The sequence below is a fragment of the Mustelus asterias genome, chromosome 9, assembly GCF_964213995.1.
Source record: "Mustelus asterias chromosome 9, sMusAst1.hap1.1, whole genome shotgun sequence".
Lineage (NCBI taxonomy): Eukaryota > Metazoa > Chordata > Chondrichthyes > Carcharhiniformes > Triakidae > Mustelus > Mustelus asterias.
Window position 1 is genome coordinate 132,495,486 of NC_135809.1, and position 25,214 is coordinate 132,520,699.

Sequence of the window (25,214 nt, forward strand, 5' to 3'; positions counted from 1 at the left end):
GACAAGCATTACAGCATGAAACCTCATGCCCCCAATTAACAGAAAAGCCAGTGAACACTTGATCTGGCCACAGGAAGTAACTCTCAGGGTTAATGAATACCTCATTGACTTAATTCAAATGTTTCATTCAAGAGAATTGGGTAGCAGGATGAGGGCACCCAGGTTTGAATGGAAGACTACACAATTTCCATCGTAACAGGAGTACGGAGCCTGAAGGGATGTTACTCAGTTTCCATCTGCTCACTCAATCATGAATAGCCCATGGCAGATAAAGAAGACATCTCAAAAAAGAAAAGGAAGCCAGCATCCTCCCTGAACTGTGACAGATACGGATCTGAAAATCTTCAAAACTCAACCCGGGCCTGTGGCATCGGACATCAATCGAACGTTATCAGCTAGATGGCTTTTTGGCTTCGACAGTGACCTTTTCTCACTGATTGCATCAGCAAAGTGAAGAATAAAACAATCCTTTATTACTAGTGACACCCAGGCTGCAGTTTTTGCTGAAAGCTCCAGATGGGAGATGATTCTAATGAGTACTGGAAGCATTGTTTGCATTGGAACTGATAATAGGAGAAACCTAACACACTTAATTCGGAAATGAAAAAGTGACAAAGTCTCATAGATAGTCTGAATATTCTTAAAATCTTTCCATTTCAGCACAACACCACCTTCTCTCCTAGGATGTGACAAACAGGATGTAAACAGGGTTCAAAAGTACCTGGATGAGCACTTGGCACGTCATAACATTCAGGGCTATTGGCCAAGTGCTGGCAGATGGGATTAGGGTGGGGGTTTGGGAGTTTCTGATGCGTTGGTGTGGACTCGATGGGCTGAACGGCCTCTTCTGCAAGCATGATTCAGTGACTCTATGAGGTTTGCTACAACCAGCGATAAAAAGCCACACACTGCTGCCTCACAGCGCCAGGGACCCGGGTTCGATTCCTGGCTTGGGACACTGTCTGTGTGGTGTTTGCACGTTCTCCCCGTGTCTGTGTGGGTTTCCTCCGGGTGCTCCGGTTCCTTCCCACAGTCCAAAGATGTGCGGGTTAGGTGGATTGGCCATGCTAAATTATCCCTTAGTGTCGGGGGATTAGATAGGGTAAATGCATGGGGTTATGGGGATAGGGCCTGAGTGGGATTGTGGTCGGTGCAGACTTGATGGGCCAAGTGACCTCCTCTCGCACTACAGATTCTATAATTCACATTTCTTTACAAGGTTGGAAGCAGGTTTGGGAAATCAACTTATCAAGATGACATCCCTCACTGAGCTTGGCGCTCTGGAGAGCTGGTCCAAAGTTGTGTTTTTTGAAGGATAATCTAGCAAGGACACTCACGCTTATCACTGCATTTTATGATAATGGTCTGGGAATTCTCACCAGACCGGATCTTACTTTCATTCCTATCCAACAGATTCCCTCCCCAACAGTGAGCACTGAGACATTATTAACAAATGTTACAGCATGAAAGTACTGAGGTATTAATAATGGATAAAACGCACACAGTCTCTCACAGACCAGTCTGACAAATTAGACACAATGTAAGCAATCCATCAACATCCAGCGTAGCATACAGTGGCAACTGTCACTTGAATTTTCTCAATGTCACATTACAATTACACGTATGTGCGTACAGACACGCCACCTGAAAACCAAGTGTCAATGGTGTATACCCAGCAATGTACTTTTGAATCAGGAACTAACATTAACAATTGTGAGTATGTAACTGACTGGGCAGCAAGCTTTACACATTAACAGCACCATCTTAAACTGCTCCCACTGCTTACCAGCACTTTGGCCAGTGTTTCTAGAAGGTTTATTTTCCACCTGAAATACAGGGAAAAAGGCAGTGGCATCATGGTATTGTCACTGGACTAGTAATCCAGATACCCGAGGCGGTGTTCCCCGGCCTCACTCGCCCCAAGGCCGGAAAATCCCAGCCAAGGTCAACAGGCCTTTACATGGTCCATGTCCCGCCCGCTACAATTCCCATGCCGAGTGGGTGGGAAAATTCAGACCCACAGCAATATGGTTGACTTTGAAATGGTCGAGTAAGCCACTCATAGAGTCATAGTCATAGAGGTTTATAGCATGGAAACAGGCCCTTCGGCCCAACTTGTCCATGACGCCCTTTTGTTTTTAAAACCCCTAAGCTAATCCCAATTGCCCACATTTGGCCCATATCCCTCCATACCCATCATACCCATGTAACTATCTAAATGTTTTTTAAAAGATAAAATTGTACCAGCCTCTACTACAACCGCTGGCAGCTTGTTCCAGACTCAGTTCAATGACAATTAGATGCCAGTGACACCCGCATCCTGTAACTAAAAAAAATGGTCTTCTAATTGTAGGGATTACTCAGACATGTCAAATGTATTTTACACATTCAAGAGGTGATGGAACGCCTTCTTGTACTGCTACAGACCATGTTGTGTAGATACACCCACAGTGCTGAGGGAGTTCCAGGATGTTCACTCAGCGACAGTGAAGGAACGGCGATATATTTCCAAGTCAGGATGGTGAGTGACTTGGAGGGGAAGTTCAGGTGCTGTGTTCCCAGGTATCTGCTGCCCTTGTCCTTCTGGATGGTAGCGGATTTTGCTGTCTAAGAAGCCTTGGCAAGTTTCTGCAATGCATCTTGTAGATGGTACACACTGCTGCTACTGAGCATCAGTGGTGGAGGGAATGAATGTTTGTCGGTGGGGGTTGCTTTGGGCTGGATAGTGTCGAGCTAGTGTTGTTGGAGCTGCACTCATCCAGGCAAGTAGTGAGTATTCCATCACACTCCTGACTTCTGCCTTGTAGATGGTGGACAGACTTTGGGGAGTCGGGAGGTGAGTTACTCACCGCAGGATTCCAAGGCTCTGACTTGCTCTTGTAGCCACTGTGTTTATATGGCTGGTCCAGTTCAGTTTCTGGTCAATGATAATCCCAGGATGTTGATTTTAAAAGAGGAAACTAACAAAAAAATACTTTTGCCACTGCCCACCATAAACACACCAGCAATAAATCCACCTTCAGTCCGATTTTACTATGGCCAGCTACTTCACATAGGGCATGCTACCAAATGGAAAAAGACACACATTAGGCTTTACAGATTCTCTATGAAAAAGCACCTTGGGCAAAACTGCAGGAAAAATACAAACATAGCATGAATGGAGACAGTTGGGGGAGAGACTCAAAGTTAAACAAGTTGAATAGATGTTGATAATTTGCAAAATATGTTACATTTTTCTCACGAGGTTTGACGTTAGCCTGTCAAATAAGTCTAAATGTTTATCGGCAACACAAACATTGTCAGATGCAATGGAACTGCAACTGTCCAAAAAGAAAACTCAAAAAACGCTGAAAATGGAACCTTGGATTTAGGTTTGATCCAATCCCCTGTTCATTTTGGAGTTATAAATAACCTAATTCTTGTCTAAATTGATGCCTCGTTACAGGCATATTGCAGGGAGGTGATGGCCCAGCGGTATTATCGCTAGACTATTAATTCAGAAACTCAGCTAATGTTCTGGGGACCCAGGTTCGAATCCCACCACAGCAGATGGTGGAATTTGCATTCAATAAAAAATATCTGGAATTAAGAATCTCCTGATGACTTTGAAACCATTGTCGATTGTTGGAAAAACCCATCTTGTTCACTAATGCCCGTTAGGAAAGGAAATCTGCTGTCCTTACCCAGTCTGGCCTACATGTGACTCCAGAGCCACAGCAATGTGGTTGACTCTCAACTGCCCTCGGGCAATTAGGGATGGGCAATAAATACTGGACAGCCAGCGATGCCCATGTCCCACAAATGAATTTTTAAAAACCAGAGTAAAACCTTATTCCATTTATTCAAACTGCAAACGTCTTTGATATTATTTTTATTGCATATAGAGATTATCCAGTAGAATACCTCTAACTGGGGGAGGGGTTTGCCACTGTTTAAAATTAGGGGTCACCCTTCTCAGGCTGAGATGAGGAATGAGGAGAATTTTGTTCGCTCAGAGGGTTGTGTGACTTTGGCACTCTCTGTCTCAGAAGGCAGTGGAAGCGGGGTCACTGAATATTTCTGAGGTGGAGGTGGATAGATTCTTGTTGGGCGAGGGACTCAAAGGTTATTGGGGAGTAGATGAGAAGGTGGATCTCAAAATCAACAGATCAGCCCTGATCTAATTGAACAGAAGAGCGGGCTTGAGGGGCCAAATGACCTACTTATCCTCCTATGTTAGTATGTTCTAGCATTTTCTGCTTTTATTTCAGATCTCCAGCATCCACTCTTGCAATAATTGCTCAGTTGTGTGCACCAAAAATAATGCACAGGGTATAGTAATGTTCAAACAGTGGCCAGTGCATCAACATTGCAGACTGGTTCATATAAACACATTGAATCTCAAGATCTGAGCCAGGCCAGATGGATGGAAAGGGTCCTCTTTTTGTTATTGTCACAATCTTATATCAGGTGAGTTAAGTAATTAAATCTGTCCACATCACAAAGCCCAACTAAATTCAGCACAACTTGGCACTACTGTACACAGCAATATGGCTACGGTCATTGATAAGGATAGAGGCAGCGCAATGCCAAAGTACACCAAGGTATAACATAGATGATGCTTTCAACTCCAAGGGGGACTTGTAGCCTGAGGTATACCAGTGGGAGGAGGCACAATGTCGAGTCTGGATTGAGATGACGTTGAATGCCAAAAGGGAAAGTCTAGTTGATCTCAGCGTGCATTCACAGAAGAGATGGAATTTGTTTCCACATCATCTCAGTTACAGATGCTGTGCTAGTACATGCAATTACTTTACTAGGATGCTACCGGAACTTCACTAGGATGCTATCGGGACTTGATGGTTTGAGTTATAAGGAGAGGCTGGATAGACTGGGACTTTGTTCCTTGGAGCATAGAAGGCTGAGGGGTGATCTTATAGAGGTCTATAAAATAATGAGGGGCATAGATCAGCTCGTCAACGTCTTTTCCCAAAGGTAGGGGAGACTAAAACTAGAGGGCATAGGTTTAAGGTGAGAGGAGAGAAATACAAAAGTGTCCAGAGGGGCAATTTTTTCACACACAGGGTGGTGAATGTGTGGAACAAGCTGCCAGAGGCAGTGGTAGAGGCGGGTACAATTTTGTCTTTTAAGATGCGTTGAGACAGTTAACATGGGTAAGATGGGCACAGAGGGATATGGGTCAAACGTGGGCAATTGGGACTAGCTTGGTGGTTAAAAAAAGGGGGTGGCATGGACAAGTTGGGCCAAAGGGTCTGTTTCCATGCTGTAAATCTCTATGACTCTATCACTCTATGTACCTTACAGCTTAGAGGGAGGCCATTTGGGCAGTGCTTACACTTCGAAACAGCGAGTGCTACTTAGTCCACAGCCTGCAATTCTTCATCCTCACCATCCCTGTCCAATTACCTGTTCAAATGATTTACAGAATCGGTTTCCAGCACCTTTTTATGTCAAGTATTCCAGACCTCAACAATTCACAGGGTCATGTGACTTTAGTCTGGCTCCAATAATGTTATTGTGCAGCTATCGGAATTATATCATTAATGTAGCAGCAATTTCCCCAAGTTAGTTCGTATTTTCAGCAAATACTCAAAACCTGCATTACATGTCACACGTTATTTGATTGAGTTTGGAAATACTACATACTTTGTATAGGTTATTGGACGATTCAATTCCAGCAAACAGAGAAAGGAATGAAGTTGAATTCATAGATTACATTTTACTGTATCTCCTAATAGTCAGTACAAAGTTTAAAAGGGCCATTTAGTTTTGGAAAATAGGAAGCCAAAGCTTGCTACAGACACCTATTAGAGAGTTAAAACCGTTGTCACTCCAACAGAGAGAGGTTTAATCTTCATTCCATTCCCAGTGGGTGTTAGTTTAATGTAACAGGGTTAATGAGATTTGATAAGGCAGTTGGACACTAAAAAGATTGTGGCAAAGCCTTAGTGGGTAATGAGATTCTTTTAAAAAGCATCAGATGAGGGGCAGAACATGAGGAACCTGTTTCTATTTTATATTACATCAGCTGAAAGAAGTTCCAAGGAAAAAAAGTTACTTCAGCTCTTTCCCCGAAGGCCTTTCTAACAAATATTTCATGGTGGGTAGCCATGCCTCAGATGGACTATGACATGAACAGACACATAGGGGGCATGATGGCCTATTGGTATTGTCACTGGGCTATTAATCCAGAAACTCAACTAATGTTCTGGGGACCCGGGTTCGAATCCCACCATGGCAGGTGGTAGAATTTGAATTCAATTTTAAAAATCTGGAATTAAGAATCTAATGATTACCATGAAACCATTGTCAGGAAAAACTCATCTGGTTCACTAATTCCTTTAGGGAAGGAAATCTGCCATCCTTACCCAGTCTGACCTACACGTGACTCCAGAGCCACAGCAAAGTGGTTGACTCTCTGCTGGGGCTTGATGGCTTGAGTTATAAGGAGAGGTTGAATAGACTGGGACTTTTTTCCCTGGAGCCTAAGAGACTTAAAGGTGATCTTATAGAGGTCTATAAAATAATGAGGGGCACAGATCAGCTAAATAGTCAATATCTTTTCCCAAAAGTAGGGGAGCCTAAAACTAGAGGACATAGTTTTAAGGTGAAAGGGGAGAGATACAAAAGGGTCCAGAGGGGCAATTGTTTCACTCAGAGGGTGGTGAGTGTCTGGAACGAGCTGCCAGAGGTAGTAGTAGAGGCGGGGACAATTTTATCTTTTAAAAAGCATTTAGACAGTTACATGGGTACGATTGGTATAGAGGGATATGGGCCAAATGCGGACAATTGGGACTAGCTTAGTGGTAAGAACTGGGCGGCATGGACAAGTTGGGCCGAAGGGCCTGTTTCCAGGCTGTAAACCTCTATGACTCAACTGCCCTCTGGGCTCAGATACACCAGCCTTTCCTAGACTAAGTAAATGCCCTGCCTCCCTCCAAGCTGAGTACCTGTGACAGCGGATGATTCTGCCCGATGTCAAAATCCTATCGCAGTCGAGTTTGAAGCACACAGATACAGATAAGAACAATCGGTTTGAAAAATGTCTCCATGAAATGTGAAATTTTCAGTCAGCAAGCAAATCAATATGTCACGAGAAGTGAGCAGTAAAAGACGGGACTGGCTGATGGGGCCAGTCTAGTATTTAACACAAATAACATCAATGTTTGAGCTCGTCACTGTTTAATATGAAATGTACTCTTCCTATTAATCTACTGCTAAAGTTTCCTCTGACAGAGTGTGAGGAACTCCAGGGTAATCGCCAAACACTGAAATGATGTAAAACATCAATAGACAAGAGCTAGATTTGAATCAACGTTTGAACAAAATGATCCAAGGAAAGTAGCATCAGGATCAAAGCTTCACAAAGTGCAAATTGAGAAGTTATCTCAAGCACTAGATTAAAGCAAATACTTTGGAAGCCATTCCTTTGTGGATATTACGTGGCACAAAACCACAAGCGAACTCGAAAGGTTAAAGTGACCCTATTGTTGGTGGGAAGTGAAGAGCAGCTCTGCTGTAAGCCTTTGTGGCAATATTTAAATCAAATATCTGAGGAAGGATGTCCTTGCTATGGAGGGAGTACAGTGTAGGTTTACCAGGCTAATTCCTGGGATGACACGTCTGTCATATGAGGAGAGACCAAGTCGGTTAGAATTATATTCACTGGAGTTTGGAAGAGTGAGAAGGGATCTCATCGAAACTTCCAAAATTTGAACAGGATTAGACAGGATAGATTCAGAAAGAATGTTACTGATAGTGGGGGAGTCCAGAACTAGGGGTCATAGTTTGAGAATAAACCTTTTAGGACTGAGGTGAGAAGAAATTTCTTCACCCAGAGGGTGGTGAATGCATGGAATTCACTACCACAGAAAGTAGTTGAGGCCAAAACATGGGCCGCACGATAGCACAGTGGTTGGCACTGCTGCCTCACAGCGCCAGGGATCTGGGTTCAATTCCTGGCTTGGGTCACTGTCTGTGCGGAGTCTGCACGTTCTCCCCGTGTCTGCGTGGGGTTCCTCCGGGTGCTCCGGTTTCCTCCTACGTTCTGAAAGACGTGCTGGTTAGGTGCATTGACCCGAACAAACGCCGGAGTGTGGTGACTAGGAGAATTTCACGGTAACTTCATTGCAGTGTTAATGCAAGCCTTACTTGTGACTAATAAATAAACTTCAAAACATTGTGTGATTTCAAGAAGAAATTAGATATAGCTTTTAGGGATCGAGGGATATGGGGGGACGGGGGGATCAGAATATTGAATTCGATGATCAGCCATGATCAAAATGAACAGCAGAGCAGGCTTGAAGGGCCGAATGTCCTCCTCCTGCTTGTAGTTTCTATGTGAATGCTGGTGCCAAACTTATTCCAATGTTGTTCACCGCTCCATTAACATAACCTGTACCAGATTTCCACTCTCCCTCCTGTTTTTCATCGCAGCAACCCGTTTCTCCATTTCCTTACTGCAATACCGCACCCCACGTCCAGCCAATTACCCAAAGGTGTGAAAATACACACAATGCAGGAAGCGATGGCTGGAGGAGACCATTCGGCCCATCGAGCCTGCTCCGACATTCAATATGATCATGCTCGATTCGTTCAATTCCATTCTCCCACCCGCTCCTGAGAGACCAAAAATCTCTCTATCCCAGCCTTAAATGTCTTCAACGTAGGATCATCTGATTCTCTCTGAGGTAGGTAATTCCAAAAATTTACATGAATCCCATCAGTGCAGAAGAGGCCATTCGGCAGATTGAGGCTGCACCAACTCTCTGACAGGGTATCTTACCCAGAACCCCCCACCCCCAGCAACCCCTAAATTTCCCATGGCCAATCCACCTAATGTGGAGATGCCGGCGTTGGACTGGGGTAAACACAGTAAGAAGTTTAACAACACCAGGTTAAAGTCCAACAGGTTTATTTGGTAGCAAAAGCCACCCAAGCTTTCGAGGCTCTGAGCCCCTTCTTCAGGTGAGTGGGAATTCTGTTCACAAACAGAACTTATAAGACACAGACTCAATTTACATGAATAATGGTTGGAATGCGAATACTTACAACTAATCCAGTCTTTAAGAAACAAAACAATGGGAGTGGAGAGAGCATCAAGACAGGCTAAAAAGATGTGTATTGTCTCCAGACAAGACAGCCAGTGAAACTCTGCAGGTCCACGCAACTGTGGGAGTTACAAATAGTGTGACATAAATTCTGATTCTAGGATCGCATGATAAAGACTCAGGAGGAAAAAAGCAGAAATATTTATGTGAAATAGTGTGACATAAACCCAATATCCCGGTTGAGGCCGTCCTTGTGTGTGCGGAACCTGGCTATCAGTTTCTGCTCCGCGACTCTGCGCTGTCGTGTGTCGCGAAGGCTGCCTTGGAGAACGCTTACCCGAATATCAGAGGCCGAATGCCCGTGACCGCTGAAGTGCTCCCCAACAGGAAGAGAACAGTCTTGCCTGGTGATTGTCGAGCGGTGTTCATTCATCCGTTGTCGCAGCGTCTGCATAGTTTCCCCAATGTACCATGCCTCGGGACATCCTTTCTTGCAGCGTATCAGGTAGACAACGTTGGCCGAGTTGCAAGAGTATGTACCGTGTACCTGGTGGATGGTGTTCTCACGTGAGATGATGGCATCTGTGTCGATGATCCGGCACGTCTTGCAGAGGTTGCTGTGGCAGGGTTGTGTGGTGTCTTGGTCACTGTTCTCCTGAAGGCTGGGTAGTTTGCTGCGGACAATGGTCTGTTTGAGGTTGTGCGGTTGTTTGAAGGCAAGAAGTGGGGGTGTGGGGATGGCCTTGGCGAGATGTTCGTCTTCATCAATGACATGTTGAAGGCTCCGGAGGAGATGCCGTAGCTTCTCCGCTCCGGGGAAGTACTGGACAACGAAGGGTACTCTGTCCACTGTGTCCCGTGTTTGTCTTCTGAGGAGGTCGGTGCGGTTTTTCGCTGTGGCGCGTTGGAACTGTTGATCAATGAGTCTAGCGCCATATCCTGTTCTTATGAGGGCATCTTTCAGCGTCTGGAGGTGTCTGTTGCGATCCTCCTCATCCGAGCAGATCCTCCTCATCCGAGCAGATCGATGGCATTGCTGCAACGGCCTCAGTGCTCAGCGCCAACAACTGCCAGTTTCCAGATGCAATTTTACATCTCATCCGCTTCATCCTGGACCACAATATCTTCACCTTCAACAACCAGTTCTTCATCCAGACACACGGAACAGCCATGGGGACCAAATTTGCACCTCAATATGCCAACATCTTCATGCACAGGTTCGAACAAGACTTCTTCACCGCACGGGACCTTCAACCGGTGCTATACACTAGATACATCGATGACATTTTCTTCCTTTGGACTCATGGTGAACAATCACTGAAACAACTCTATGATGACATCAACAAGTTCCATCCCACCATCAGGCTCACCATAGACTACTCTCCGGAATCGGTTGCATTCTTGGACACGCGCATCTCCATTAAGGACGGTCACCTCAGCACCTCACTGTACCGCAAGCCCACGGATAACCTCACGATGCTCCACTTCTCCAGCTTCCACCCTAAACACGTTAAAGAAGCCATCCCCTACGGACAAGCCCTCCGTATACACAGGATCTGCTCGGATGAGGAGGATCGCAACAGACACCTCCAGACGCTGAAAGATGCCCTCATAAGAACAGGATATGGCGCTAGACTCATTGATCAACAGTTCCAACGCGCCACAGCGAAAAACCGCACCGACCTCCTCAGAAGACAAACACGGGACACAGTGGACAGAGTACCCTTCGTTGTCCAGTACTTCCCCGGAGCGGAGAAGCTACGGCATCTCCTCCAGAGCCTTCAACATGTCATTGATGAAGACGAACATCTCGCCAAGGCCATCCCCACACCCCCACTTCTTGCCTTCAAACAACCGCACAACCTCAAACAGACCATTGTCCGCAGCAAACTACCCAGCCTTCAGGAGAACAGTGACCAAGACACCACACAACCCTGCCACAGCAACCTCTGCAAGACGTGCCGGATCATCGACACAGATGCCATCATCTCACGTGAGAACACCATCCACCAGGTACACGGTACATACTCTTGCAACTCGGCCAACGTTGTCTACCTGATACGCTGCAAGAAAGGATGTCCCGAGGCATGGTACATTGGGGAAACTATGCAGACGCTGCGACAACGGATGAATGAACACCGCTCGACAATCACCAGGCAAGACTGTTCTCTTCCTGTTGGGGAGCACTTCAGCGGTCACGGGCATTCGGCCTCTGATATTCGGGTAAGCGTTCTCCAAGGCAGCCTTCGCGACACACGACAGCGCAGAGTCGCGGAGCAGAAACTGATAGCCAGGTTCCGCACACACAAGGACGGCCTCAACCGGGATATTGGGTTTATGTCACACTATTTCACATAAATATTTCTGCTTTTTTCCTCCTGAGTCTTTATCATGCGATCCTAGAATCAGAATTTATGTCACACTATTTGTAACTCCCACAGTTGCGTGGACCTGCAGAGTTTCACTGGCTGTCTTGTCTGGAGACAATACACATCTTTTTAGCCTGTCTTGATGCTCTCTCCACTCCCATTGTTTTGTTTCTTAAAGACTGGATTAGTTGTAAGTATTCGCATTCCAACCATTATTCATGTAAATTGAGTCTGTGTCTTATAAGTTCTGTTTGTGAACAGAATTCCCACTCACCTGAAGAAGGGGCTCAGAGCCTCGAAAGCTTGTGTGGCTTTTGCTACCAAATAAACCTGTTGGACTTTAACCTGGTGTTGTTAAACTTCTTACTGTGTCAATCCACCTAACCCACATATCTTTGGACTGTGGGGTGAAACCGGAGCATCCGGAGGAAATCCACGCAGACACAGTGAGAATGTGCAGACTCCACACAGAGTGTCAGCCGAGGCCAGAATCAAACCTGGTGCTGTGAGGCAACAGTGCTAAACATTGTGCCACCGTGCTGCCTTCTCAGTGCATCTCATTCTCCTCACCATGGTCCTAAATGATCGTCCCCTTATCCTGAGACTGTGCCCTCGTGTTTTAGATTCACCGGTCAGTGGAATAGAATCATTCTCTCAATAGGAGATGAAGGAACCTTACCCTGAATCCTAACAGCAGCAAATCTATTTCCTTCTCAACACTGGGTGGGTCATTATTAAACTCGGAAATCCTTTCCTGCCAACAGTGGGTCTGCACTCTGATAGTGTAGCTTATCATAAGGGTTTATTAATTGTGGTGGAAGTTATTCAGACAAGGGCTTGGCTAAGCACCAATAGCAACCTGGGTGTGCCGCGCCTATCAGTCTTTACACTTATTATCAGTATTGTTCTCCAAGCAGAAAGTTATTCCTGTGAGCTGTTTGACACTCACACTTCAAACAACACCGCCAAACAAATTCACTGCTAATTCATCTCATTTGCTGCATGTGGGAATTTATAACTGGATGCCATATTTATATTACAACAATGCTCCCACTTTCAAAATAATTTGATTTGATTTATTATTATCACATGTATTGGGATACACTGAAAAGTATTGTTTCTTGAGCGCTATACACACAAAACATATCATTCATAGAGTACATTGAGGAAAAGGAAAGGAGAGTGTACAGAGGATAGTGTTACAGTAACAGATATAGTGTAGAGAAAGGTCAACTTATTATAAGGTAAGTCTATTCAGAAGTCTGACAGCAACAGGGAAGAAGCTGCTCTTGTGTCGGGTGGTATGTGACCTCAGACTTCTGTATCTTTTTCCTGACGGAAGAAGGTGGAAGAGAGAATGTCCGGAGTGCGTGGGGTCCTCAATTATGCTGGCTGCTTTGCCGAGGCAGCGGGAAGTGTAGACAGAGTCAATGGGTGGGAGGCTGGTTTGAGTGATGGACTGGCCTATGTTCACAACTCTTTGTAGCTTCTTGTGGTCTTGTTCAGAGCAGGAGCCATGCCAAGCTGTGATTAACGGACAATGAAATTCTTTGAGATGTTCTGAGAAGGTAGAAGATGCAACTTAATTATAAATCAGTCCTTTGAGTGGAAGCCAATCTGGACCAACTTCAATAAAAACACAACGGAGTGAATTTTCCCGTTCTGCCCGCCATGGGAATGGGAGCGGGTGAGGGGCGGACCATGGGTAGATCGTTTGACCTCAGGTGGGATTTCCCGGTTTTGGAGTGAGCATGGCCGGAAAATCCCACCCCACATCTAGATCAGGGAGAAGGATGGAAACTCTATGTCAATTCTTGATGCTGAAAAGACTCTTTGTAAACGCGAAGGTTGAAGGAGCAATCATGTAATTAATTAATGCATTTTGCTTTAACCTGAGTTCTCTGGTAGGGTTAATACTGGTAGCCAGGCAACCAGTAGGATGCCCAAAGCTCTGCTTCAGAGATGCTCGAGAACAGCTTCTTCCCTGCTGCCATCAGACTTTTGAATGGACCTACCTTGCATTAAGTTGATCTTTCTCTTCACCCTAGCTATGATTGTAACACTATATTCTGCACTCTTTCCTTTTTTTCCCCTTATGTACTCTATGAACAGTATGCTTTGACTGTACAACCTCAGGCTAAAGGGACGATCCTTTAAAACAGAGATGAGGAGGAATTTCTTCAGCCAGAGACTGGTGAATCTGTGGAACTTTATGTCGCAGACGGCTGTGGAGGCCAGGTCACTGAGTGTCTTTAAGACAGAGATAGATAGGTTCTTGATTGATAAGGGGATCAGGGGTAATGGGGAAAAGGCGGGAGAATGGGGATGAGAAAAATATCACCCATGATTGAATGGCGGAGCAGACTCAATGGGCTGAATGGCCTAATTCTGCTCCCATATCTTATGGTATGCGCATAAGAAACAATACTTTTCACTGTATACCAATACATGTGACAATAATAAATCGAATCAATTCAAAAATGATTGCAAGTGTGGCACGAAGACCTTAGACACCAATTATCACAGCTGGGGAGTCACCAGCTGACGACAGAGGAAGATGGCAGCCCCTCCTGTGGGCTGGTGCGCACCACAGCGATGACCGGTGGCCGCAGTGGCTTGGCAACAGGCATCAACGCCAATAGCATCAATCCATGACGCTCGGTGGCCTCATGCGCGGAGCTGTTGTCTTCCTTGGCCGTCAGCAAAGGAGCTCCAACGAAGGCAGCCCGTCTGAAAGGGATGGTTCAGTGCACGGTTATCCCCTTTCACAGATAACAGGATGCAGACGACAATCGCGGAATATTACTGCAAAGGCAGCAGAATCTGGGATTGGGCCCCATAAATTGAGTTTATGTCTTCTAATATTCTTCGAACAATACAGCTCCTTTACAGGGGACATAAACTCGTTGCTGCAGTGTCAAAGGTGCACACTTCAATACTATAACAGAGGAAATGGTGAGGAAATGTGCAGCCGTGACCCTTGTACTGGAAATTACTGAAGACATAGGCACTAAAGTTTAATGACATTGCTTAAACTGAACCCTCTTCACAATGAAAGAATTACTCATTCATTTAGGGGCCAGTTGCAGTGCAGGAAAGGTCAATATTATTGGCCTGGTGGCTACAATGGACAGCATGGCGAGATCTTTGAACATTTTTCAACAAATTAATTGTCCTTCAGTTACCATGTGTCCGCATAATTACAGCTGGAACCCAATTTTGGAAAAGATGTAATTTTTTTTACATTGTTTTGTTGCACCTTCTCACATTCTGTTATCTTCTACAACCCAGTATCTGAAAATATATCAAAAAGGAATAATGCCAAATTCTCGGCAAAGAAGTTGGCCGGAATTCTCCAGCCGTTCACACCGGCGGGATTCTCCGTCCCCGCCGGCAGCGCACTCCCGCCTGCGGGTTTCCCGCCAGCATGGGGCGACGCCAATGGGAATTGCCATTGACAGCGGCGGGGACCAGAGAATCCCGCCGCTAGCAAACAACGCGCCACCTCCCGTCAGCGGGAAAGACGCGGCTGGGAGGCCGGAGACTTTCGCCTGTTGTATCTGTTTCAGATACAAGAAGGAAATGTAATGGTGCACTCAGTAGTTCCAGCAGATTAGTCGGGTTGGAGCTGTTAAACAGGCAGGCAGAACGAAAACCCTTTCCCACATTCTCCAAGTGAATGGCAGTGTCTGCGAACACTCCCAGACTTTTAATTTATGCATGAACAAAATTTTCACTTTGAACATACGCCCATGCAATTTCTCCCTGAAAGAAAATGCTCGCGCATGTGACACGCCTAAAAGGAAAGGATAATTTAATGAAAACATGTTCCTGGCACAAATTCTCACCCAGGGGAGTTGATATCAGTGAGTCTGGCCTGCTCTCCATGTTTATCCTTCACTTCGTTTTAAAGGACGGGTGATTGTAGGAAGCATGCGCCCAGATCTCCCTGTATACATCAACACATTGCTGAGATATTCTCCCATAAAAATACATTTCAGAAAGTAGTTTTTCTGACCATCATCAAACCAGTTAGGAAACGGTGGGTTGTGGTGGGCCGACATTTCCAATGTCTGTTCACGAAGGATAAGTAACAGACTGAGTTTCAAACTCATTCTTCAATGTGAATGTCCATTTTCTATATTGCTATCACCATTACTGTTGCTGCTGGGTTTTTTCATATATATTACGCACCTTAACAGCCTGTGCCTTACCAGAGTTGCTGAAGGAATTTTTCCCGAAGCTATTGTGTAAGAAAAGAAAGGCCATCAATAACGCAGCAATTCAGCAGAATGCAACACCCACACAAAAACTCCGAGACAAGAATCTCTGACAAGATACCAGACACTGCAGGCTGGAATTTGTCAAAGGGACACGGTTCTCCCCCACCGGTCGGGGAAGAAGTGGGGAAACGCCGTCAGTTCCTGTGTGGGGGGGAGTGGGGGAGGGGTTGGGGCTGCTGGAATCAAGAAGCCTTCAGGCACTTAAGTGGCCACCGTAAGCCCCCCAACTGCGACTGAGGTCCCCTGCGAACCGACAGCCACCAACCAATCAGAAGCCAGCAGCTACTCATCACCATCAGTGCAAATGGAAATTTTTAATGTTTAATATTATTTATTAGTCACAGTAGGCTTACATTAACACCGCAATGAAGTTATTGTGAAAAGCCCCAAGTCACCACACTCCAGCGCCTGTTCGGGTACACTGAGGGAGAATTTAGCATGGCCAATGCACCTAACCAGCACGTCTTTTGGACTGTGGGAGGAAACCAGAGCACCCGGAGGAAACCCACACAGACACGTGGAGAACGTGCAGACTCCACATAGCCAGTGACCCAAGCCGGGAATTGAACCCGGGTCCCTGGCGCTGTGAGGCAGCAGTGCTAACCACTGTGCTACCGTGCTGCCCAGTGGCAGGAGCTGATTGGTAATTCAATGGTCAAAGCCCCAGGACCCTCATGAGATCCCAGATCAGAAGAGAGTGAAGGTGGGATGGGGAGGGGGAGGGGGAGGGGGAGGGGGAGGAGGAGGGGGAGGGGGAGGGGAAGGGGGAGGGGGAGGGGGAGGGGGTCGCAGTGACACAGCGGGGTTGGAGGAAAAGGCAAGAGGATGGCTTTTAGCATCTTCTCCTATTCCTGATGCAGAGTCCCTCGATTGGTCACAAAGTGCCTGATAACCAGGGCCCCTCTCCCACCACCCCAGGAGGTTGCTGGGAAAGGTGACAGGGTTTACTGAGTGACCAGGAGTGTGGGAAAGCCGTTAAATTCCTGATCCACCAATGGGCTCTGGGATAACGGGTGTTGATTGGGTCATTAATGAACCTCACTGACATCCTGCCAGTCAGTCCCTTCCGCCCTCCAACGTAACAAGGAAGGTTCTCCGGCTACCTGGAGACTGATGGGCCACTCCCATAATTAATTGGCTCAGTTGTCATCTTTCCTGCCGTGATGAAATCCAGCCCTTCAGGTGATCTCGGAGCGCAGGCCCTGCTGCTCCTCCTTTGCTGGAGGGCTGGGTAGATCCATCGCCCTCTGGCCCTTCAGCAGTCTCTGCCTGCCTCGTCAAACAGTGACTGATGTTTTGCCAACTGCAATGACAGCTTAATAAATCTGAGTCCACTGTCAAGTGAGTCCTGTCATCACAGCTCCCCTTTGGCATCAAGTCAACTTGGTTACCTGTTGACATGTAACAATTTCTGGTAGCTACCGAGACTCACACTTGGGGATCATTTAACTACTTCCTCATACTGGCCATGTCAAAAGCAATTCAGTGGCAAAAAACATCCCACCAAAAGTACACGCTTTAGAATGTGTCCCCTTGATCCCTACACTTTAATCCCAGCCTCCTCAGAAATGACTCCATGGGTGGAGTTTTACCAGCATGTCCGCCCGAGGTTTGTACAATCCTGCCGAGGCCAACAGCGAATGCCGTTCTCCGAGCCTCACCTGTCCTTGGAATCGGGGCGGGCGTGCCGGTAAAATTCCGGGTTATGTGTTGGATTTACAAACCCTCTCCCCCGCCACCAACAACCCCTTGGCCACTGAAGGGCCTCAAACCACCTCTGCCACTATTTTAAGTGTGGTGAAGGTGGAGACAAGGTGGGCAGGAAGGGCAAGATGCCTCTTTTTGATGGGTCCACTGTGCCCATTGGAGGCACCAAACTCCTTCCCACCTCCCCCCCCCCCCCCAAGATTGTACCTCTCTCTAATCGTATACCTGGCCTCTAAAACATGGTTCCCTACCTCACCCCTCCAACACCCATTATCCCCCTCAATGGGATCTACTAGACCAACCTGCCCATAACCCTCGGCTTTCCTCAGTCTAGGATGACCCCTCTTCCCCCGGGACTGCCTGTAGTTCCAGTGGCCATTGCTGGAGCATGGCACTACTGGGACTACAGAGCTTCCAGCCAATCTGATTGGCCGCAGCTCTTTCGGGAAGGGGGGGAACACTTCCTCCTAAACGGGGGCTGAAATCCCGTTTGGAATGAGGTAAGGCTGCTCTGCGGGGAGGCCTGATTCTGGGTCAGCGGACTCTAGAGCAAGTTTGGAGGAATGGGGAATCCTGTGTAAAATCCGGCCCTGTGATCCTATCCTGCTCCAGTGGTTAGGTGTTAGCAGATATTTTGCAGGTGGAGATGCAAGTGCTACTTCTCCATGGTGGTGAAACATTCCGGAGACGAGAGATTCCCATGTGGTTTCAAGAGCTGCTCCTTAATGCAGGGTAAACAGATCCTGGTGTGGGAGCAATGGTAGCATTGTGCTAATGTCACTGGACCAATGATCCAGAATTCCAAATTATTCCCCAGGGACATGGATTCAAATCCCACCCGGCAGCTGGTGGAATTTCAATTTAATTCATTTATAACATCTGGAATTGAAAACTAGTCTCAGTAATGGTGACCATGAAACTACCATTGATTGTTGTGTGACGATACTATGCCTGTAAGAAATGTATTTTAGTCATCTTTCATTTCATCAGAGCCTTTTGTCTGGATCCAGCAGCACCGTATTGTTTCTGCGGCAGTATAATTGATCTTAATGGCTGCAATGTTTGTTTTAATCTGAACTAATGCAGGGTCCTGGTGTTTTGTGTTTTCCCCTGGGATATTTCAGAGTAGGGCTTGATTCGGTTGATTCACAGGTAAGGTCATATGACTGGGCACAGCTCAGCTTACGCAGAGAATTCAAGGCCGTCTGTTTTGGGGTTTTTTGCTTCCTCTGTATCTCTTGCTCTGTTTGAAGTGGAGAGTAGAGTCTGACAAGAAATACGCCTTTTTCTCCGAGATTCTACTGTCGGGGCTGGGGTTTTCTCTGGAAGTTGCTGCATGAAGACGGGTGTTTGTCTGGATCACTCTCCAGAAGTGTTAGAAGGCTGGAAATCGAGTACCTACGTAAGCATCATTGATTTCTGTGCTAACTGCTTCTAAAGAAGGGATTAATGCCTATGGGGGAATACAGCTAAATTGAACCAATAGGGATAGCCAGTTGTTAAGGGTTATACTTTGTCACGTTTAAGTATTTTAACTGGTAAAATTTATGCTAATTCTTTTAGTTATATTCTAACTGTGTTTTTAAATAAACTTTGTTTGATAAATGCTTCCTAGTGGGTCACTTGAATCATACCTGGAGTGAAATACCTTATACTCACACTAATGCCAAAATCAAATGTAAACATCAAGGTTTCAGCTAACTTCATCATACACCTTGGAGTTTCTGATCTGGTCCGTAACAGTTGTAAAAACCCCATCTGGTTCACTAATGTCCTTTAGGGAAGGAAATCTGCCGTCCTCATCCGGTCTGGCCTACATGTGACTCCAGAGCCACAGCAACTCGTAACTACCCTTGAGAGGCCAAGCAAGCCATTCAGTTCAAGACCAAATAGGGATGGGCAACAAATGCTGGCCTTGACAGCGACACCCACATCCCTTAAAAGAATTTGAAAGAAAAGGAAAAGGCTAGTTTTTTTTATTTGTTGCAGGGACATGAGAGTCAGTGACAAGGCCAGCACTATGTCGCAGTGGTTAGCACTGCTGCTTCACAGCTCCAGGGTCCCGGGTTCGATTCCCGGCTCGTGTCACTGTCTGTGTGGAGTTTGCACATTCTCCTCGTGTCTGCGTGGGTTTCCTCCGGGTGCTCCGGTTTCCTCCCACAGTCCAAAGATGTGCGGGTTAGGTTGATTGGCCAGGTTAAAAATTGCCCCTTAGAATCCTAAAATGTGTAGGTTAGAGGGATTAGCGGGTAAATATGTGGAGGTAGGGCCTGGGTGGGATTGTGGTCGGTGCAGACTCGATGGGCCGAATGGCCTCCTTCTGCACTGTAGGGTTTCTATGATTTCTATGATATGTGCTCATCCCTAGTTGCCCTTGAGAAGGCGATGGGGAACCAATGTTTTTCAATGTTTCAGAGTGTTTTCAATTTTAAGTACCAGAACACATGGAGAAGGTGGAATGTAAGTGTACTAAGGTAGCTTCATACTTGTGATAGTTAATCACAGTTTGTGTTAGAGTCGTTCCAGTGCAGAAGGAGGCCATTTGGCCCATTGAGTCTATACTAACACTCTCTGACAGAGCACCCAACCCAAGCCCTTTCCCCCACCCAACACACTTAGCATGGCCAATGTTTGTGTCTGCCTTGAAGATACACTAGACTAGAACAGTGCAGTGAGCCAGATTGTGGAAGAGACAACAGGAGAGATTCTCCAGCCCGCCAGCCGCGTGTTTCCCACCGGCAGGAGGTGGCACATTGTTTGCTGATGGCAGGATTCTCCAGTCCCGCCGCTGTCATTGGGAATTCCCATTGACGTCACCCCACGCCGGCAGGAAACCCATGGGTGGGGTGCACTGCCGATAGGACCGGAGAATCACGTCGGCGTGAACAGCTGGAGAATCCCGGCCAAAATGTCTAACTTTACCCCATCATCATCAACACTAGATTCCACACCCCCAGACAGAGGTGGATTGCCAGTGGAGGAGGCTAATACTCTGGAAAACATTGGGCTTGTTCTGGGAAGAACACTGGCCAGCAGAAGTGATGTTGAATCCACCAATACATGTTACAGGATTCATGAAGGACCATAAGACTTAGGAACAGAAATGGGCCATTCGGCCCATCAACTCTACTCCACCATTCAATGAGATAGATCATCGCTGATCTGATGTGATAATCCTCAACTCCACTTTCCCACCTTATCCCCATAACCCTCGATTCCCTGATTGGTTAAAAATCTGTCTCAGCCTTGAACATACTCAGTGACCCAGCCTCTACAGCCCTCTGCGGTAAAGAATTCCACAGATTCTTGACCCTCTGAGAGAAGAAATTCCTCCTCATCTCTGTCTTAAATGGGTGACCCCTTACTCTGAGATGATGCCCTCTGGTCCTATACTCTCCCACAAGGGGAAACAACCTCTCAGCATCTACTCTATCAAGCCCCCAGAGAATTCGATATCTCTCAATAAAGTCGCCTCTCATTCTTCTAAGCTCTAATGAGTACAGATCCAACCTACTCAACCTCTCCTCATAAAAAAACCCCTCCATACCCGAGATCAACCCAGTGAACCTTCTCTGGATTGCCTTGAATGGCAATATATCTTTCCTTAGATAAGGAGACCAAAACTGTGCACAGTATTCCAGAATAATGCCAGTATTTACACATAGTACATTCCCTGTTGGTGCATTTTTTTCCTATTCATTCCTGGGATATGGGTGTCATTGGCTGGCCAGCATTTATTGCCCATCCCTAGTTGCCCTTGTTCAGAGTGCAGTTGAGAGTCAACCACATTGCTGTGGCTCTGGAGTCACATGTAGGCCAGACCAGGTAAGAACGGCAGACTTCCTTCCTTAAAGAACATTAGTGAACCAGATGGGTTTTTCCGACAATGGTTTCATGGTCATCAATAGGTTCTTAATTCTAGATATTTTTTATTGAATTCAAATTCCACCATCTGCCGTGGCGGGATTCGAACCCGGGTCCCCAGAACATTAGCTGAGTTTCTGGATTAATAGTTTAGCGATAATACCACTAGGCCATCGCCTTCCCCTGGTGCATTAGACAAGAAGTTCCTCGAATTTTACTTCTTCAGATACCTGTAATATTTTGAAGATTTGCGAAGATTCACAAATAAATCGTCAGGTTAACTTGCCAACTCCATGTTTCCATGGGAGCAGAAATTTGAGTGACATTCCCAATGATTTTCTGACTGGTTGAATTTTGCACACTGGACATCATTATCCATGCGATATTCCCCCTTTGTTGAATGGCTGGGAATTGTCTGAACTCTTCAAAAAACGGGCACGCCAAGACGAAGTCACGTGACCAAGCCAACGCAAAAGGATGAACAAGTGATCCGACAAGTTGCTTTGAGATCAGTCGCTTTTCTCTTGAAATGAGTCTTTTGTTTCACTGGCCGAATAATGCCCTCCAGTCTTCTGATGAGAATAAGCTTGGCTTGTTAGATTCCACTTACTGGCAGTGGCTGGAGCCAAAGAAAATGCCAGCACAATATGGAATTCCACTGCACATCATTGCACCTGCTCTCCTCACGTTGCGGCACTGGCTTGGATTCCACTCAGCACAGCACAAACCCCTGCAAGAAACTTGATATGCAGTCCTCGCTTTCACACAACCTAATCAAGTCACTCGTTTAATGCATATTAATTGATCATATTGTCAGGGCTAGGTAGCAGGCCTGATTCCCTGGGTGTATTTGCCAGATTCTTTCCTTTGTTGCAAATAGAACAAGTGGGTGACCGGTGGGGGGGGTTGGGGGTGGGGGGGGGGGGGGGGGGGGGGGGGGGGGAGGCGGTTACTGATGGTCAAAAATAAAAGGGGTTAAGACATTAACAAGCTCAATAGAAATCCGGAGATCATCAAATAACAAAGTTTTTTTTTACTTTAATAGATTTGCCACAACAGTGACTGCATTAAAGGGCTGGGGAAAAACCTTGGTTAGAATTGTCTGCACCAGTTGTGCAGTCAGTACAGTTATTGATTCAGTTCAGAGAAAGCTTCATGTACGCCCGTATTGTTGTATGGTGATTAATTAGGACGAAAGTAATAGTTAAAGAGAAACGTGCAACAGTCACATCATAACATTTTAAGAGAATTGTAATGTATGCAGTAAACTTAAAATCCAGACTTCTAGTGTGGTGGAACCAAAGTCAAAAATGTTTACTACACGGGCAGAGAAATTCTGAAGTTCTGGGAACCATTCAATTCTGCAGGATGAGCCACAGTTATTGTCTGAAAGCTACTTCTTTAAGATAATACATCTCGGGCACAAGGGTGGCACGGTGGCACAGTGGTTAGCGCTGCTGCCTCACAGCGCCAGGGACCCGGGTTCAATTCCCGGCTTGAGTCACTGGCTGTGTGGAATTTGCATGTTCTCCCTGTGTCTGCGTGGGTTTCCTCCGGATGCTCCGGTTTCCTCACACAGTCTGAAAGACGTGCTGGTTAGATGAATTGAGCCAAACAGGCACCAGAGTGTGGCAACTAGGGGAGTTTCACAGTAACTTCATTGCAGTGTTAATGTAAGCCTTACTTGTGACTAAAACTGTGTACAGTTCTGGTCACCCCATTACAGAAAGGATATTAGTAAACTAGAAAGACTGCAGAAACCCCACAGTCCAAAGATGTGCGGGTTAGGTTGATTGGCCATGCTAAAATTGCCCCTTAGTGTCCTGAGATGCATAGTTTGGAGGGATTAGCGGGAAAATACGTAGGGATATGGGGGTAGGGCCTAGGTGGGATTGTGGTCGGTGCAGACTCGATGGGCCGAATGGCCTCTTTCTGCACTGTACGGTTTCTATGATTCTATGAAAAGACTTACTAGGATGCTACCGGGACTTGATGCCTTGAGCTATAAGGAGAGGCTGGATAGACTGGGACTTTTTTCCCTGGAGCATAGGGAGCTTAGGGGTGATCTTATAGAGGTCTATAAAATAATGAAGGGCACAGATCAGATAGATGGTCAACATCTTTTCCCAAAGATAGGGGAGTCTAAAACGAGAGGGCATAGGTTTAAGGTGAGAGGGGAGAGATACAAAAGGGTCCAGAGGGGCAATTTATTACTCAGAGAGTGGTGAGTGTCTGGAACAAGCTGCCAGAGGTAAAGTTAAAGTTTATTTATTAGTCACAAGTAGGCTTACATTCACACTGTAATGAAGTTACTGTGAAAATCCCCTCGTCGTAGTAGAGGCGGGTACAATTTTGTCTTTTAGAAAGCATTTAGACAATTACTTGGGTACGATGGGTATAGAGGGATATGGGCCAAATGCGGGCAATTGGGATTAGCTTAGTCTTTTAAAAAAAAGGGCAGCATGGACAAGTTGGGCCAAAGGACCTGTTTCCATGCTGTAAACCACTATGACTCTATAATAAATAAACTTTAATCTCGTCTTCCTGCTGCTTAGGTGAGAGCACGGGAATTAATACAACAATTGTTCCTCCAAATGATTTCCATCCATTCCGGGTGACGATTTGAATTGGATGCTTTCAATTGTGCTTTCTCTGGTGCGTAACAACGCAACAAGGATTACAAAGATCTGTGTCTGGTTTGTGGGAGTGTGCTTTGCTAACAGAAATACAGCTTATCCCAGTCTGAAAATAAAGCTTGATTTGTATTTGAGCAGAGATTGAGATTCTTGCCATCCTCCGATTGCACGGGACTGTAACACACTGTTCTCCAAAAGGGCCCCAGCTACTTTCAGCTAATGCCTTTCTTCATGGGAGACCCAGTGTGAGTCTTTAGTGCTCTGGTTGCAACAGCAGGAAGCTCCCTTTCCACAAGCACCATTACAAATCACCAAGGATTTCATGAGAAACTGATTAGACCAGAGTAATCCAGCCCGATTTAATTTAATTTTACATTGATTCTGCACCAAAGGCAAACACAATAGCACCATGACGCGAGAATTTCAATGATACTTTGAACATCAGGGATGTCACAATAATGTCCCCATTTTATCCTTCTAAATATTCTTTAATAAATAATGTGGTGTGGGCAATGATTAATTTTATGCACCAAATTTCTTGTTCCAGACAAACGTTAGTAGCTTGGTGTTTAGGAGGTTTCTCACTAATGACACACTGCGATGGTTTACAGGGAATCTGAGGTTGCCTATTTCTCCCTGTGTTGCAATCTTCTTTCACTCTTAGGTTCCCAAGTGTGTTGGAATCGAGACTCATCGCACTGTCTGCTACTTTACTTTAGGGTCTTTCTGTGAGCAAACCCCGGTAAATACTGACACAATCCTGGGTTCCCAGACCACGACATATCCCCAGGGACTCACTATTCCAACTTCTGAAATACAGCGTCCAATTTTAACTCTGTTTGGGTCAATGAGTTTTGAGTGAGTTTGGATTGGGCCCACTGTGTGTGCAATGCAAAGGGAACCCACATTATTGCAGCAAATCATAGATACAGCTACAGAAATAACGGGGGCGATTCTCCCAGCCCGCTGCGCTGCTTTTATAGTGCAGCGGGCTGGGAGACTCGAGCGGAGGCCGTGTGGGCTCCCCGCTGGGCGCCATGGCCTCCACACGTCTCCGGAAGCCAGGTTTCTGGTGCTGCCAGTTCCGTGCCGATTTCCGAATAAATTACGTACATCTAATTGAAATGCCATTAGTGGGCCTGGGACTGAAATTTCCAGGCCCGCTAACCTCCCCTCCCCGCTGCTAGGAGTATTTCACTCCAGTGGGGTTCAGTATAGCTCCCCACTAATAGGGAGCTGGCGGCCTGATCCCGCTAAAGTGAAGGGGGGGCAATCAAGGCCCCCCCACCATAGAGGGCGTGCTGG

The 25,214-nt window shown here is 46.2% G+C and overlaps 1 protein-coding gene across 4 annotated transcripts in view; it reads right to left on the bottom strand.

The window, feature by feature from the left end:
• The window catches only part of LOC144499002 (low-density lipoprotein receptor-related protein 4-like), a 417,145-nt gene that overhangs the window by 155,462 nt on the left and 236,469 nt on the right, over positions 1–25,214 (bottom strand). The gene's annotated exons all lie outside the window — the stretch shown is intronic.